This window comes from Pleurodeles waltl, chromosome 2_1 (genome assembly GCF_031143425.1).
Source record: "Pleurodeles waltl isolate 20211129_DDA chromosome 2_1, aPleWal1.hap1.20221129, whole genome shotgun sequence".
Taxonomy (NCBI): Eukaryota; Metazoa; Chordata; class Amphibia; order Caudata; family Salamandridae; genus Pleurodeles; species Pleurodeles waltl.
The window spans coordinates 471,226,110-471,240,786 of record NC_090438.1 but is presented as its reverse complement, the minus strand read 5'-3'; positions in this window follow the sequence as shown (position 1 = coordinate 471,240,786).

Here is a 14,677-nt window from a genome sequence, read left to right as displayed (position 1 = left end):
AGAGGAAAATTATTTGTTTATTCTGTTTCCCTCTGACCTGAATTTTTCTTACGTTGCTAATGTGATGTTGAATGTCCTATTGTATTAGAGACAGAGAACATGTCTTGATAAACTGACAAAATGACAGAAATTGTTCTAGCTGTCTAACAAGACAGGAAGCCTTATTACTTTCACATGAAAATTGTTCAACTCATCCTGTGTACTGTGAGAAGGGCTCCCAAAGTTGCAACAAACGAGAAAGTATCACATTTTTCAGACCTGTATGAATTCATTGAGATGACAATGCATCTTCCTTGAGAAAATCCGTAATAGTTGCAACCCTGATGGGCGTGTGGAATTATTACTGGATATTGATCCTTGTTCATACTGTAGGAAGAGCCCACCTGAAGGACCAATCAAAAACTCGTAGACATTTCTAGTTAGGGAGAGACTTTCAAAAGTTTTAGTCAGTCTGCTAGAGTCTGCGGCTGTCTGTGGAAGCTTGAGAGTTCCTCTTGGGTATCGATACTGTCACCTTCTCTCCCTTTCTAACTCTTCTGCCATATTTAATCTTTATGTTGTGAGGTTCCTATTAGTCCTTTATTTATGCTGTTCAGTACTAACATGCCCACTCAATTCTGAACTGCTGACTCGCCCTCAGTGCAGCCCGGGTTCTGCACTGTCCACATGCTTTCTTGTTTACTTTTCAGTTTAGATAATTACAGCAATGTATTTTTATAGCGTCACCCAAGTTAAATGATTTTTCCACATAATTATTGTCTCTCCTTTTGTTTTGCCTACATGCGTTAGCACATTCCCACACATGAAAATCCAAATTTGTATTAGAGATAAGAATGGCTCAGCCCTGAAATCAATTTGTTATTCACTGAATTTTGATGATTTACTGATGTCACCATCATCTGCTTTGAAATCGGACTTTAATTTGCATATAATAGTTTTGTTGATCTGTGTTATACTCTTAGAGTGTTCAATAGTATTGATGCTTGGTAGGCTTAATTTCGTTAAGCGCTTTGGTAAGCCTATGGTTTTTATGTATGTTTATAACTCATTTTAGCGCACCACTTATGTTGTATTAGCTTTGTGGTTGCAATAAAGCTTTAAAATGTTGTTCATTTGGAGTCTTGTTTTATGGGTAAATTTGGTTGTAGTGTTTAAAAGTGGTTATGTTTTCTATGTTATTGATTTGTGATAAATGAATCCAATTACCACACTCCTCACTAAGTCCCAAGATTCATTCGACTTCTAGTGGTTGGATTAGTTATGGTGTCTCACCAGAGTGCTTGCGGTTTCTGAACCCAAGGCAGGAAGAAGACCTCTGCGGGCACTCCAGCATGTTTCTTATAAAGTTTGCACTCAAACGTAGGCCCTTACAAATGAATGCAAAACTGGGTTAGATATGTACAATGAGTCAGTAGCTATATAGATTGATTAAAACTGTAGGTGGTGTAGGTGCTATATTTTAGCCTGTTGGAATGCTTCTAAAGAGTGTAATTAGCTGTCTCTCTTCACTTATCTGGTTCTGCATGTGAAGTGAGCAGACATAAAGAGGCTGACTCGTATAAATGGTTCAGTAGGGCAGTTACTTGGCATAAGCAAATTTGTTTCAAAGAAAGTACAAAGCTTAGTACCAGGGTGTGTGACTCGATTGGTAAGGGGAGGAAAGCCTAGAAGGAATGGACTCACAACTCAGACATGCATACTAGAAAGTAATACTCCACAACAAAATTGAAACTGTGTCCTATGTCTAAAAGCGTGATATCTCTAAGTGACCTGTTATGTTCATATCAACTTCTTAGGTTTGGCCCTAATAGCCCTGTTAGAAATGGGGTCTTTGGTTGGCAGTCAGGTTACCCCCTGTCCAAGCAAGGACCCTCACTCTAGTCAGGGTAAGTCACACACAATCCAAATTATCCTGTGCCCACCCTCTGGTAGCTTGGCACTGAGCAGTCAGGCTTAACTTAGAAGGCAATGTGTAAAGTATTTGTACAAAAATCATACAATAACACAATATAGCACCACAAAAATACACCATAAAGTGTTTGGAAAAATATATAATATTTATCTGGTTATTTGCAGGTCAAAACGATAAAAGATGCAATATGAATTTGTAGAGATATCACTGAAAAGTGATTTAAAGTGTCTTAAGTCTTTAAAAAGCAAACAAAGTCTCTTTCAAGCACAAAGTACCTGGTTTGGAGTGGAAAATCTCCACAAAGGGGCTGCAGAGGAGGAGATGCGTGGAAAAATGGTGTGTGCGTCAGTTTCGCCCCTTCACACACGGACTTGCGTCGTTATTTTTCACGCGGGGAAGACATGCGTTGTTTTCCGGCGCGCAGACAGGTCTCCTCTGTGGGTCGCGGAATTCCCAGATGCCCCGGGGTCTGTGCGTGGAATCCTGGGCTTGTTATCCGGCTGCGCGTCGTTCCGGTGGGCTGTGTGTGGAATTTTCTCCCTCACGGCAGGCGTTGCGTCGATTTCCTCTCTGGAAGTCGGGCGCCGTTGTCCAGGCGGGCCGTGTGTCGAACTTCCGGTCGCACCGCAGGCGTCGTGTCGATCTTTTTCTTGCGGGGTCGATCGTTCCGGATCGGCGTGCAGTGAATTTTTCACCGCGGAGTAAGCTGTGCGTCAAATTTTTCGGCGCACCAGGATTCCAGTTGAAAGAAAGAAGTATTTTTGGTCCTGAGACTTCAGGGAACAGGAGGCAAGCTCTATCCAAGCCCTTGGAGAGCACTTCTGCAGCAAGACAAGAGTTCAGCAAGGCAGCAGGCCAACATCAAGGCCGCAGTCCCTTGTAGAAAGCAGTCAGGTGAGTCCTTTGAGCAGCCAGGCAGTTCTTCTTGGCAGGATGCAGGTTCTGGTTCAGGTTTCTTCTCCAGCAAGTGTCTGAGGTGGTAGGGCAGAGGCCCTGTTTTATACCCAAATGTGCCTTTGAAGTGGTGGAGACTTCAAAGAGTGGCTTAGAAGTGCACCGGGTCCCCTTTCAGTTCAATCCTGTCTGCCAGGGTCCCAGTAGGGGGTGTGGCAGTCCTTTGTGTCAGAGCAGGCCCTCCACCCTCCCAGCTCAGGAAGACCCATTCAAAATGCAGATGTATGCAAGTGAGGCTGAGTACCCTGTGTTTGGGGTGTGTCTGAGTGAATGCACAAGGAGCTGTCAACTAAACCCAGCCAGACGTGGATTGTAAGGCACAGAAAGATTTAAGTGCAAAGAAATGCTCACTTTCTAAAAGTGGCATTTCTAGAATAGTAATATTAAATCCAACTTCACCAGTCAGCAGGATTTTGTATTACTATTCTGGCCATACTAAATATGACCTTCCTACTCCTTTCAAATCAGCAGCTACCACTTCAATAATGTATTAGGGCAGCCCCAATGTTAGCCTATGAAGGGAGCAGGCCTCACAGTAGTGTAAAGATGAAGTTGGGAGTTTTACACTACAAGGACATGTAACTATATAGGTACATGTCCTGCCTTTTACCCACACAGCACCCTGCTCTAGGGATTACCTAGAGCACACTTTAGGGGTGGCTTATATGTAGAAAAAGAGAGTTTTAGGCTTGGCAAGTTCTTTTAAATGCCAAGTCGAAGTGGCAGTGAAACTGCACACACAGGCCTTGCAAGGCAGGCCTTAGACAAGGTAAAGGGGCTACTAAAGTGGGTGGCACAACCAGTGCTGCAGGCCCACTAGTAGCATTTAATCTACAGGCCCTGGGCACATACAGTGCACCTTACTAGGGACTTATAGGTCAATTAAATAGTCCAATTGGGTATTATCCAATGTTACCATGTTTAAAGGGAGAGAGCATATGCACTTTATCATTGGTTAGCAGTGGTAAAGTGTGCAGAGTCTAAAAACCAGCAAAAATTAGGTCAGAAAAAGAGAAGAAGGAAGGCAAAAAGTCTGGGGATAACCCTGCAGAAGGGCCATTTCCAACATATCCCCCTTCCAGCCTAAAGCCAGGGTAGACTAATCAACACTCTGATGGACTTCCCTGCTTAAGGGGATAGAACATGGACAATAGCCCACTACTGCAGGGGCACTTGCCAGTTCTACGCCTTTCTGAACTCAATGAGGCTTCTTTGTCTAGACTCTCTCAGGCCACTGAAGTGGCCCATGGGGAACCCTTCTCATCACCTGAGGACCCCATCTGTGAAGCTCCTAATTTAAACATGCTCACAGATGCATCCCAGCATGCAGACAGTACCACCATGGCCAATAAAGTGATGTGGCCCGTTCCATTCCTTGGGTCTGACTTCTGTCCCCAACCCAGGGAAAACTCTGTCCATAAGGACAGAAACCAACAGACGCCCCTGACAGCTGTCAGTGTCATGAGCCAGGCCCCGGACCATCCACTGCTAAGTGGAGACCCTGAGGGGGGCCGTTGGATGAGCTTCTCCTCCAACTTGGGGTCTGGTAGGGAGCTCCCAAGCATCTCAAAATGGGGGGCAGTAGCCCCAGGGGTCTTGCACCCCTTCTCCATTCTTACCAGTGCAGGGGTGGGTCCCTGATACCGGTCACTCATCCCAGGATCTGTATCCTGAGGCTGAACAGAGGACAGGGGTGAGTCCTTCCTCACCGTGCCTCCACATCTGGGCTCACATACCCTCCTCTGGGGAGTGGTACTGCCAGACATCTGAACTGTCAGGGCACCCTTAGGGGTCAACCCTCCCTGCTCTCCTGACACTAGGGGAAACTCATTCCCCAGAATGCAGTCAATGGGCAGCTGGGGACTAACTATGACCCGCCTCTGGGTCACCTCCCCACCCCACTCTAGGGACACCTGGGCTATGGGGCGGAAGAAATCTTCCCCAATTTCTGGAGTCACTCTACACACCTGTCCGGTGTACTGCTCTGGTGATACTAGTCTCTCCACCATCATGGTAAGACTACCCCCTGTGTCTCTCAGAGCGGTGACTGGGACCCCATTCACTCCTACCTGGTGGAAGTGACGACACCCACCCTCAGGGATCACCAGTTTACCCTCTGAGTCCACCTCCCAACTAAAGGAGATGAAGGCATGGTCTACGACCTGCCCCTGGGGACTAATTTCCCCTAAGGCCACATGGGCCACCCCTGTAGAGGTCCCAATACTGGGTGATTTCTTTGGACAGACAGAGTCCCCCTTCCTGTATCCTAGCTGGGAACACTCAAAGCAGCCGGGTTGAGAATGGGATGTTTTGGGCCACTGCCCACCAGAACCACCACCCTGTTCCTCAGATGGGGCCTGGGAACCCTTTCCTCCCCCTTGCTCTGGGACTTGTCTGGGTCATCTCTAACCTCCCCCTCACCCTGTTGGGGGGAACCGGAATCACCCATCTTGGGGTCACTCCCAGATACCTTTTTGGACACTCTGGTGCTAGTCCAGAGATGCGCCTCCTCAGCAAGCTTCCTGGGATCAGTCAGTTTACTATCTACCAAGTGCTGGCGCAACTCTGTAAAAGAAATACTGAGCGTATGCTCTCTCAGAATCATGTCATATAACCCTTTGTAATCATCTACTTTGCTGCCCCGCACCCAACCGTTCAGTGCCTTATTGGAGAAATCAAAGAAATCTACCCATGTTTGTGTGGATTGTTTGGTGCTGTCCCTGAACCTCTGACGGTATCCCTCAGGGGTCAGCCCAAACTTGGCAAGTAAAATGGCTTTCTGAAGTCAGTATGTGTTTTGATCTGGTTTATCCAATGTGAGAAGTGTGTCCCTCCCCAATGGTGGCACATAACCCCACATAGCTGTACCCCATTGCACTTCAGGAACCTCATGAGCCCTTAGTGCAACTTCATAAGCAGCTAACCATTTATCTATGTCATCTCCCACCACAAAACTGGGCACCACATTTTTGGGTATACGAACCTTCTTTTCTCCAGCAGGTCCTGTTTGTATGCTGCCACCATTACTGCTGGATTCAGACTGTCTTGCCTTGATCTCCAGCTCCTTGAGACTCAGTTCATGAGCCAACAATAGTTTCTTTTCAGCCAAAGCTCTCTCAGCTGCAGCTTCAGCTCTTTCAACTTCCTTGGCTTCTCTCTCTGCCCTCCTTTCCTCCTGTTGAGCCTCAATTTTCAATTTTGCCATTTGCAATTGGAACTCCCTTTCTTCTCTCCTTTCCTCTGCGGTCAGGTTTTGCTCAGAGACACTGCTCTCTGGTCTGGAAGGGGGCACAATTGCAGTGGTAACATCACCCACTGATGGCAACAAATCCTCTGAGGGGCCATTTTCTGGCTCCTCTTCCTCATCATCCTCCTCTAAATGGGCTTCTAGCCAGGCCCTCAGCGCCACTTGAAAGTCTTCCTTTCTGGAGGCCCCTTGGGTGGGTACTCCCATCACCCTGCAGAACCCTTTTAGCTGTTTGACAGTATATGTCTCCAACAGGGCTAGGTCCAAATCTCCTGCTTGAGACCCAGCCAGAGACATGTTGAGTGAGGATTTAGTTTTTGAAAATTGTCAGGAAAAATGAATTTGCAAAAAGAGATAAAAATCAAGTTGACCTTCAACTGTGGGTAGGTAGTGAAATACTTAGCTACTGTATGTCACTGCACAAATACAAGTCCTATCCTCACCGCTTATCACCAATGTTAGAAATGGGGTCTTTGGTTGGCAGTCAGGTTACCCCCTGTCCAAGCAAGGACCCTCACTCTAGTCAGGGTAAGTCAGACACAATCCAAATTATCCTGTGCCCACCCTCTGGTAGCTTGGCACTGAGCAGTCAGGCTTAACTTAGAAGGCAATGTGTAAAGTATTTGTGCAATAAATCATACAATAACACAATATAGCACCACAAAAATACACCACACAGTGTTTAGAAAAATATATAATATTTATCTGGTTATTTGCAGGTCAAAACGATAAAAGATGCAATATGAATTTGTAGAGATATCACTGAAAAGTGATATAAAGTGTCTTAAGTCTTTAAAAAGCAAACAAAGTCTCTTTCACAAAGTACCTGGTTTGGAGTGGAAAATCTCCGCAAAGGGGCTGCAGAGGAGGAGATGCGTGGAAAAATGGTGTGTGCGTCGGTTTCGCCCCTTCACACACGGACTTGCGTCGTTATTTTTCACGCGGGGAAGACGTGCGTCATTTTGCGGCACGCGGACAGGTCTCCTCTGTGGGTCGCGGAATTCCCAGATGTCCCAGGGTCTGTGCGTGGAATCCTGGGCTTGTTATCCGGCTGCACCTCTTTCCGGTGGGCTGTGCGTGGAATTTTCTCCCTCATGGCAGGCGTTGCGTCGATTTCCTCTCTGGAAGTCGAGCAGCGTTGTCCAGGCAGGCCGTGCGTCGAAGTTCCGGTCGCACCGCAGGCGTCGCGTCGATCTTTTCCTTGCGGGGTCGAGCGGCGTCTTTCCGGATCGGCGTGCAGTGAATTTTTCCTTGGAGAGCACTTCTGCAGCAAGACAAGAGTTCAGCAAGGCAGCAGGCCAACAGCAAGGCAGCAGTCCCTTGTAGAAAGCAGTCAGGTGAGTCCTTTGAGCAGCCAGGCAGTTCTTCTTGGCAGGATGCAGGTTCTGGTTCAGGTTTCTTCTCCAGCAAGTGTCTGAGGTAGTAGGGCAGAGACCCTGTTTTATACCCAAATGTGCCTTTGAAGTGGGGGAGACTTCAAAGAGTGACTTAGAAGTGCACCAGGTCCCCTTTCAGTTCAATCCTGTCTGCCAGGGTCCCAGTAGGGGGTGTGGCAGTCCTTTGTGTCAGAGCAGGCCCTCCACCCTCCCAGCCCAGGAAGACCCATTCAAAATGCAGATGTATGCAAGTGAGGCTGAGTACCCTGTGTTTGGGGTGTGTCTGAGTGAATGCGCAAGGAGGTGTCAACTAAACCCAGCCAGACGTGGATTGTAAGGCACAGAAAGATTTAAGTGCAAAGAAATGCTCACTTTCTAAAAGTGGCATTTCTAGAATAGTAATATTAAATCCAACTTCACCAGTCAGCAGGATTTTGTATTACTATTCTGGCCATACTTAATATGACCTTCCTACTCCTTTCAAATCAGCAGCTACCACTTCAATAATGTATGAGGGCAGCCCCAATATTAGCCTATGAAGGGAGCAGGCCTCACAGTAGTGTAAAGATGAATTTGGGAGTTTTACACTACCAGGACATGTAACTACATAGGTACATGTCCTGCCTTTTACCCACACAGCACCCTTGTTAGAAATGGGGTTTTTGGTTGGCAGTCAGGTTGCCCTCTGTCCAAGCAAGAACCCTCACTCTAGTCAGGGTAAGTCACACACAATCCAAAATCAGCCTGTGCTCACCCTCCGGTAGCTTGGCACGAGCAGTCAGGCTTAACTTAGAAGGCAATGTGTATAGCATTTGTGCAATAAATCATACAACACCATAGCATAACACCACAAAATTACACCACACAGTGTTTAGAAAAATATATAATATTTATCTGGGTATCTTCAGGTCAAAACGATCAAAGTTGCAATATGAATTTGTAAAGATATCACTGAAAAGTGATATAAAGTGTCTTAAGTCTTTAGAAAGTAAACAGAGTCTCTTTCAAACACAAAGTACCTGGTTTCTGGTGGAAAATCTCCTCAGAGGGCCACAAAGGAAGAGGTGCGTGGAAAAAGGGTGTGTGCGTCGATTTCTCCCCAGCACACACGGACTTGCGTCGTTATTTTCCACGCGGGGAAGTCGGCGTCGTTTTCCGGCGCGCGGACAGTCTCTTTCTGTGGATCGCAGGGATTACCAGATGTCCCGGGTCTGTGCGTGGATTTTCCTGCTTGTTCTCCGGCTGCGCGTCGGTCTGCGGGGCTGTGCGTCGAAATTACGATCTCACGGCAGGCGTCGCGTCGATTTCTCCTCTAGACTTCGATCTTCGGGGCTGCGCGTTGAAATTACGATCTCACGGCAGGCGTCGCGTCGATTTCTCCTCTAGAGGTCGGGCGGCGTTGTCCTTGCGAGGCCGTGCGTCGGATCTTCGATCGTCCCAAGAGCGTCGCGTCGATCAGCGTCGGAGTGCGGCGTTTTTCTCGCCGCGAAACAAGCTGTGCATCGAAATTTTCGGCGCACGGAGCGTCCAAGTAAAAGAGAGAAGTCTTTTTGGTCCTGAGACTTCAAGGAACAGGAGGCAAGCTCTATCCAAGCCCTTGGAGAGCACTTTCACAGCCAGACAAGAGTTCAGCAAGGCAGCAGGGCAACAGCAAGGCAGCAGTCCTTTGTAGAAAGCAGACAGGTGAGTCCTTTGAGCAGCCAGGCAGTTCTTCTTGGCAGGATGTAGTTTCTGGTTCAGGTTTCTTCTCCAGCAAGTGTCTGATGAGGTAGGGCAGAGGCCCTGTTTTATACTAAGTTGTGCCTTTGAAGTGGGGGTGACTTCAAAGAGTCTCTAAGAAATGCACCAAGTTCCCTTTCAGCTCAATCCTGTCTGCCAGAGTCCCAGTAGGGGGTGTGGCAGTCCTTTGTGTGAGGGCAGGCCCTCCACCCTCCCAGCCCAGGAAGACCCATTCAAAATGCAGATGTATGCAAGTGAGGCTGAGTACCCTGTGTTTGGGGTGTGTCTGAGTGAATGCACAAGGAGCTGTCAACTAAACCTAGCCAGACGTGGATTGAAGGGCACAACAAGATTTTAGTGCAAAGAAATGCTCACTTTCTAAAAGTGGCATTTCTAGAATAGTAATATTAAATCCGACTTCACCAGTCAGCAGGATTTTGTATTACCATTCTGGCCATACTAAATATGACCTTCCTGCTCCTTTCAGATCAGCAGCTGCCACTTCAACAGTGTATGAGGGTAGCCCCAAGGTTAGCCTATGAAAGGAGCAGGCCTCACAGTAGTGTAAAAACGAATTTAGGAGTTTCACACTACCAGGACATATAACTACACAGGTACATGTCCTGCCTTTTACCCACACAGCACCCTGCTCTAGGGGTTACCTAGGGCACACATTAGGGATGACTTACATGTAGTAAAAGGGGAGTTCTAGGCTTGGCAAGTACTTTTAAATGCCAAGTCGAAGTGGCAGTGAAACTGCACACACAGGCCTTGCAATGGCAGGCCTGAGACAGGGTTAAGGGGCTACTAAAGTGGGTGGCACAACCAGTTCTGCAGGCCCACTAGTAGCATTTAATCTACAGGCCCTGGGCACATACAGTGCACCTTACTAGGGACTTATAGGTAAATTAAATAGTACAGTTGGGTATGATCCAATGTTACCATGTTTAACTGGAGAGAGCATATGCACTTTATCACTGGTTAGCAGTGGTAAAGTGCGTAGAGTCTAAAAACCAGCAAAAATGAGGTCAGAAAAAGAGAAGGAGGAAGGCAAAAAGTCTGGGGATAACCCTGCAGAAGGGCCATTTCCAACAGGCGCCATTCAGATTAATTGTATTGCAATGACGTATATGTAGAGCAACAGTAAAAGAAACAGATGCTGATGCCAATGGAAACTATGGTTGATTTGTGCATCTGCCAAATTGGGACTCACTGATATCATCTAGCCCGTTTATTTCCTGGTGCTGCACCTGCCCTTCATCTCCTGCATTTTTAAGGCTTTAGGCAGGATGGGGGGTCCCGCTACGTGTGAGGGTGTGATGTGGAGCCAGAGATGCAGAGAAGTGAGGTAAGTAAAACAAATCTCTGTGAGTTCTGTGGGGAGCTGGGGGCGCATTTATGTTTGTGTCCTTCTGTGGGTCTGTGTGTGTCGGCATATGTGTTTTTGTATGCATGTCTGTTCCTCTGCACAAGAAACAGTGTGTCCCATGGAAATGTGGGGCAGTAGTCTGCAGACTATGTCACTGTTGGTATAGAGGATTTCACGGGTAGTATAGAGCTGGCAGCTTGCAAGAAAGATAGGTTGAGGCAGAATGATGAGGTCAACAGTGAAGTTGTGCAATTTCTCCGGACTTTCCTTATGTCTTCCCCAAAGTTTATGCTCATTGATTATGCAACCACCTTCCATTTTCTATAACCATGTTTGTACTGTATATTCACTTAGTGTAAGGAAAGAAAAAGGGACATGCCTCACTCAATGTCAGGTTATGTTTAAAAGTTTCTCAGGGCATTTGAGAGAGGATCCTTGTATGCCAATCTTATGGAGTCTTCTGATGAGGGTGTAGTGCAAGATTGTGTCGAAGGCCACAGAGAGGTCGAGCAGGATGAGGGACATTGTTTTTCCTCGGTCCGGGATGTTCGAATGTTGTTAATGGCCACAGTGAGTGCTGTGTGGGTGCTGTGGTTCTTTCTGAATCCTGCTTGAATGTTGTCTAGAAGATGGTGAAGTTGGAGGTAGGCTGTGTGTTGTTTGTTTCTTTCTTTTCAATCACTTTGACTGGATAGGGGAGCAGGAAGATGGGTCAAAAGTTGCTCAATTGATTAGGGTTGGCTGTGGGCTTCTTGAGGACGGTGTTGATATCTGCAAGTTTCCATTCAGCCAGGTAAATGGCGGACTTAATGGAGGTTTGATGGTGTGTGTCAGGGTGGTACTGGTTGATGTTCCCAGTTTGTAGATATGGAGGGGGCCTGTCTCCACTTGGGCCCCTGAGTAGAAGGCCCGCATAATTGCTGCTGTGTTGTTTCTGGTGAGGGTGTTTCTTTTGGTCAGGTTGCTATCCTAGTTAGTGGTGGGTAGGTTATGATTGAGTTCTATGAGTTGGTTTGGTGTGTGACGTTACTCTAGATGTTTGTGATTTTGCTGTGGAAGAAGTTGGATAGGTTGAGAGTTGTTGGGAGGCAGCAATTCTGTTCACAGAGACTGAGGGCGAGGTTACAATTTTGATGATCAAAAAGATCCTCTTGCAGCTGTTGGAGCTTCTTTTGATGCAGTACACTAGTGTTTTCTTCTTGGTGTCTCCAATTTGTTTGGGATAGTGTCTGAGTGCAACCTTGTAGGTAGTTCTGTTGGTGGTGTCCTAGCTGGCTCTTCATTTCCTTTCTAGCTGTTTACAGTGTTGTTTGGTGTCTCTGAGGTCTTCCATGTACAAGCTGGCCTAGCGTGAAGTGCAGGTGTTCGATGAATGGTGTGGCACTCTTTGTGGATGTTGCACATTTGATGGATTCCTTGTAGATGACAGCCAATCCTCCTTCTGGCTTGTAATGGCGGGCCTGTCAAACGATCTTGTAGCCCACTTGGATTGCCGTAGTGATGTTGGAATCCGATGAGGGGTTGAACCAGGACACAGTGGTGAAGAGGATGTCCAGTGTGTCACTGCTCAGAAGGTTCCATATTTCGGTTGTGTGTTTGCTGAGTAATCATGTTGAGAAGCATGCATTCGGGTGGGTGTTGATGTGCAGGTTTGCTGTTGCATGTGGTCCAGGGTTGGGGGGAAGGTGTTGGTGCTTGTGTGGTGTGTGTGTTTGGAGTTTGTGTTGAGGGAATTGTTAGTATTTGTCTATTGGGTGGGGGGATGGCTGCAGTGAGTGGGTGCTAGTGAAAGCTCCTACCATGGTGTGAGGGGCAGCACAGCAGACTTTGGGGGAATGGTGTCCAGGATCAAGCAACCTAAGGAATGCTTCAGAGTATCACTGGGCCGTGATTGGACCGTGGTTCTTCGCACAGGGTGCAGTCCAGATGTGGATAAGCACAAGCAGGCTTGCCTTTGGCATGCCTTCAGTTCCCCAGTGGTGCGCCTGTTGCGCACGTCCATGTTGCAGCTGTCATTAAGTAGGTCCTGGGAGTCCAGGGTGCCATGATGTAATTTCCTATGCTGATAGGTGATTGGAAATGTAGTCTTCTTGCTTGGCTTCTTCTTTCAAAGACTTTTTTGATGGGAAAACCAGCAATGTACGTTCCTGTCCAGATGGATGATGGGAAATTCAGTGATGTCGCTTCCTGTGTAGGTGGATGATAGGAGATGCTGAGATGTCATTTCCTGTGCTAAAGGGAAATGAAGTCCATTTGCATGGCTTCTCCTTTTAAATACGGTTTTGGTGGGAAAATGCATAATTCATAGGTTTTTTACAAGGATGCACTACTTGGTTTAACTTGTTACTTCCTAAACTCGGTTTTACTTGTTACTTCCTATTCAACAGTGTACAGTCAAAGAGTGTTTCTGAAGTATATATACACTAAATGACTGTGTTTCGAGTGTACTGAATGAGGTCCTTAAAGGCAGAAGACAGAGAAGAAAAGGAGGAGATGAAAGATAGAGAAAAAAGAGCAGAGTTGGCATAAAGAAGAGAGAGAGTTGGTAAAGACTAAAAAGACCCACAAAATATGGGAGAGAGAGAAGAGAAGAATGGAGAGAAGGTAAATCAGGAATAGAGGGGGAGTAGTGATATAAAATAGAACCTAAAGTAAATAGCTGAAAGAGCTATAGTGGAGTCATGATGGACGGTATGAGAAGGGTAGATGGTTTAATGAACAGAGAAGGGATAGAAATCGAGGCAACACCAGTGGTGGAAAGTCACAGCATATGTTTTATTGGGACACACTCGTGGTGCATTTTGGCTGTATCAGTGGTAAAAATTGGTGCTGGCATTCTTTGGTAATCTTTAGGCACTGCCAATTGTTTTTTTTACTTATTAAGTAGAGACTCGCATATAAAAGAACAGAAATAAATAAAATGGGCCCGATGGACTAACTATATCTAAGATTTGCAACCAAGTTTTAGTCGTATATCAGCATCGCACACTCTATTGCTTTTAACTGTTTTTTTCTTCGGTACAATGACTTGCTAATGGTACTGAAGTCTTAAGCTGCCTCATTTCAAGCAAGGATCTCATCTAATTGTTGTTTTGCCTTCACATTTTGTTATGTGTAACTTGTATTGTTAAAAAACGAAATTTGAACTGCAGCACAAGTGAGGAGAAACAAACACGATATTATGCATCACATACGCTCAAGATTACTTGGAGAGCCGACACTACATGCCCAATCAAATATTCGTTTCTTTATTGAGACTGGAAACGTCAGTATTCTATTATTAAAAGTTCACATGCTTAAAGATGAAATTCCTCAAAACTGAAGGAAACATGTCTGCTGAGATGTTTCGGTGCTGTTACATTAAGAAAATATTATTTCTGCTGAAAAGTTCTGACAGTCTAAAAGCTTTGCAGCTATGCCCTAATAATGTCCTATTAAATACATAGCCTCCCCTTGAAAACTGCCAGTACTGTCACATTCAAACACAGCAGTTTTGTGGAGGAGTGTTGATAATGCCCCAATAAATGTATAGCAGCCATGGTCAGACATTCTGAAACAGTTTGATAAACATGAGATCAGTGCTTGCAAAAAGACTGGATATGTTTCACTAAAGGTACACCAACACTGCTGTGACGTTCAGGGACTGACCCATTGCATTTGAATGGATAGCAGCTCTGCTGGGAAGGGTCCATGTAGACTAACGAAGGCCGCAGCATCCCGAATATCCAGTACCTATGCCATCCTCATTAGAATATGCCATCCCACAAAGAAGTGCAACCAGTGCCCCATTAAACTTCTAGCAGCTCTGCTTAAAACTGGTAGTTCGATTTATTTGATGAAAAGTATAAAAGTACCCATATTGTTCTATCATAAATTAAGTGAAAAAATATTTCTCCTTTCTGATAAAACAATTAGCTGCAATGCTGAGAAGTCGGTGCTCTATCCCATTGAAAGTACTGCAGCCTTGTTGAGGGGTTTTGTAATAGTGACATTATAAGGATAGCAAACCTCCTGAGAGAAGGTAGCTTCTCTCATTGTACGCTAACAGTGTACACAATACATTCTCGGGATGGTAAAATGGAGTTAAAATCCAGTTGTTA